General features: G+C 35.8%; 1 non-coding gene across 1 annotated transcript; it reads right to left on the bottom strand.

Moving 5' to 3' along the window:
* Positions 1-3,351: 3,351 nt before the first annotated feature.
* On the bottom strand, positions 3,352-3,458 carry LOC134371289 (U6 spliceosomal RNA). Its single transcript, XR_010022730.1, has one exon. It is a non-coding gene; the product is annotated as a U6 spliceosomal RNA (small nuclear RNA).
* Between the last annotated feature and the right edge of the window lie 287 nt (positions 3,459-3,745).

Genomic DNA, 3,745 nt, shown 5'->3' with positions numbered 1-3,745 from the left:
GCTATGAGAATGGCCTTTTAGTTCTACCCACTGAGAGGAATGATCATGTTCCCTTTTGGTTCTGCATAGCTGGTGCTGAGGTTAAATAGTATCTGTAGCCCAGTGGGACCATAGGTTTTCAGTTTAGCGGAAGTCCCAGGCATCTTGGTAAGTCTCTGTGAATCAAATACCCCATTGATTCAGACTGCTTCTGGTGGAGTAGGGGGTAAAAGTTCCTCCCAAAGGGACTGCTGCCACTTTTATACATAAAGCCTAGATACTACTGCTGCCAGACCAGCAGCATTCCGAAATATATCATTACTACTAGAAAAATGCGTTATGTTGGACCCCCTTGTTAGTCATTGAGTTCAAGTTGACCTGCCTCCAAATAGGATATAGTCTGATACAGGTTAAAGAGTCACAGGCCTCCCTAGGTTGGGCATTCCTCAGTAGTAAGCTAATAACTGCTTTTTCAAAGAGGTGGTCCTGGCAATCATATCAGGAAAACGACAAGTTCAAAACCTCAGGGGGAATCCTCCCATTGCCAGAAGCTCCAATTGGCAAAATCATCAGTCACTGAGGTGTTTTTTTGCTCAAAAAAGTCATTATGGTTTGGGGGCCTGAGAGTGACAATAACAAGTGTTGGAGAAATGTGGAAAAACTAGAGCTCTTTACACATTGTTAGTGGCAATTCAAAGTGCCACAGCCATTTTGGAGAAGTTTGGCAGTCTTTTTTAAAGTTAAACATACTTACTATATAACATCACAATTTTACTCCTAAGTGTTTAGCCAAGAGAAATAAAAACATGTTTACACAAAGACCTGTATTCAAATATTAATAACAACTTTATTCCTAATAGCAAAAAATGAAAACAATTCAAATGTCCATCACCTGATGAAAGAGCAATCTTGAAATAAAGGAACACTACTCAGCAATAAAAAGGAATGAACTACTTTTACTTACAAAAATATGGATAAATTGCTAACACATAAGGCTAAGTGAAAGAAGCAAAACACAAAATATTATACATTGTATGATTCTGCTTATATTAAATTATCAAAAACTTAGTGGTTGCTAGGGATCAGCAGTGAGGACAGCAATTGAAAAGGAAACTTTTCAAGATGATGGAAATGTTCTATATCTTGAATTTGGTGGTAGTCACATGACTGTATATATTGTCAAAATGTACTATAAATTACACCTTAATAAAACTGACAAAAATAAAAAACCAACAACCCCACCTTCTATTAAGGGACATAAAATAACTTAGTAAATTTAGACATAAGCTATATTGATGAATTGAATTAATATGGTAAAATGTTATTTCTTCCCAAATTCCATAAATTAAATATAGTTAAATCTGACATACTTTAGGAATTTGTCCATTTCATCAGTTATTGTATTGTATCCAGCCAACATGCAAAAGTTAGAAAGCCACATAATATTATTTGCAAATATGTGGGGAAATGAGAATCTTCATGTCTAACTAGTGAGAATATAAACTGGTGCAGACTTCCTGGAAAATAATTTAGCAGTGCTTAGCGAAATTAGATAGTACCTATGACCTAGCAATTGTACTCCTAAATACGTATTCTAGAGAAATTTTCACACAGGTCCGTTACACGCCATGAATGAGGATACTCACCACTGCATTGTCTATGGCAGCAAGAAGGTGGAGAAAGTGGAAGCATTACAGATGTTCATCACTAGAAAACTGAGTAAGTAAAATGCAGTGGAGTCAAATTACACATGGATAAATCATTGTGGGGAAAAAATCTATAACCTATTGCACATATTTATACAAATAAAAAGCATACATAATTCTAAATGTTTATTATTCCAGTGGTTACCATTATTCATCCAAGAATTCCAACTTAGATTTTTCCATAAGTACCTAAAATTAATGAATATATACAGCTTACTTTAGAAAAATTCTAATTCTCACTTGTAGAGGTCATCTAGTATTTTACTTCCATTCTTATTATCAATACCAATTACACTTATTTCTGCTCCACTACATGTGGCCTTGGTCAATGTTATTTCTTGGATCCCAAATTTATTTTTGAGATTTATTTTTCATTTTGTTGGAGTATATCCCCCAGTACTTCTTATGGAGAGGTAAGTTTTGAGTCCTTGAAATCTTGAAACTGTATTTTGCCCTGTGTCTCGAATAAATTCCAAGTTTTTGGATATAGTGCTTTGTTGTCTCCTTGCATCCAAAGTTGCTGGTAAAAGTTCTGATGTCAATCTGATTGTTTACTTTGCAATAATTTCTTTCACATTTTGGAAACTTTCAGGATTGTTTTTATACCTAATATGAAATTTCATGAGGACATATCTAGAAGTTTATGCATGTAGTTTTTGTCTGGCACTAAATGGACACACTCAGTCTGAAGAGTTATGTTGTGCTTCAGCTCTAGGAAAATTTCTTGAACATTTTTCCCCTTCAATCTATTTCCACACCCTCCCTTCTCTCTTTGAAGGAGGACTCACACTGAGGCATGAGGACTTATTCTTTCATGTCTCATTTCCTAATTCATTTGCATTACATTCTATGGACTCTAGATCTAAAGAGCTTACTGATTTACTCTTTAATGCATCCTCCTTACTCCTCAGCCCAGCTATTGAACTTACTTTTACAGTTCTGTTACATTTTAAAGCTATTTAAACCCTTTCATAAGTTTGCTTTATAAATTCAATATCTTTATTCTTCAGAAGATACCATTTTTAATATTGATTTCTTTAGACATTGGTGCTTCTGTTTGGTGATTCTCGTTACTTTTCTTCAAATGTTCATTTACTTTTTTCATCTTAGTATGAGCCTAGAAATGTTTGTTGCTTGCTTACCGCAAACTACCTGTACCAATGGTGGACAAAGGGGAAGACATCCAACTGGGCAGCCCATGCTAGCTTGAAAGACCGTATTGGTTTTCCTTCTTAATTTAAGCATCCACACCCATTGCTCCTGAATAATTGAACCAGACAGCCCTTCTGCACACTGCTTAGCATAAAAAAGGTGGCTGACCTAACCAATTTATGATGCAACATCTCAACCATTACCTAGAACTCTTTCTTGATCTTTGTCTCCACCTTTTGAGGTATCCCTGAAGCCAAATCTACTCTTCATGGTAGAATTCTCTAGCCCTATCTGCCCTAGGCCTTTGAAGAATTCCTAAAAAAAAAAAAAAAAAAAAAATTTTTTTTAATATTCTGAAAACTTGAATTAATTTATCAGCTCTTATAGATTTGGGGGAGTTCTTTAGGATTTTATTATGAATATTCATGACACAAAGCTAGTTGTCACCCCTTGTGCCCATGACATGGGGGCCAGATTCATACTGGGGGCACACCCACTGCTAGAAATTACTTTAAAAAATATGGAACACTTCACGAATATGCGTGTCATCCTTGCACAGGGGCCATGCTAATTTTCTCTGTATCATTCCAATTTTAGTGTATGTGCCGCTGAAGTAAGCACCCTCAAAATTTTTCGGCCCAGTGCAGTCCCTTCTTGTTTTCCCAAACTGTTGAGATTAAATATTTTTACCTCTCATAGTATTAAATAATATTTTCTAGGTATGTGGGTGGGAGAAGGAAATTGAAGCATGCTCCACTGTTGAACAATTTACTTTGTGACAATCAAGACTGCAAACAATTCCTCCTGTTCTTGGGAGCATGAACGTTTCTTTGAGGGAACTGTGGTGAAGGATGATCCAAATGTGAAAGATGTTAAATGTGCACTCTGGACAGACATTAACCCTCAGT

This window comes from Cynocephalus volans, chromosome 2 (genome assembly GCF_027409185.1).
Source record: "Cynocephalus volans isolate mCynVol1 chromosome 2, mCynVol1.pri, whole genome shotgun sequence".
NCBI classification, from domain to species: Eukaryota; Metazoa; Chordata; class Mammalia; order Dermoptera; family Cynocephalidae; genus Cynocephalus; species Cynocephalus volans.
Note: the sequence above shows the minus strand (reverse complement) of the source record. Positions and strands in the feature narration are given on the sequence as shown.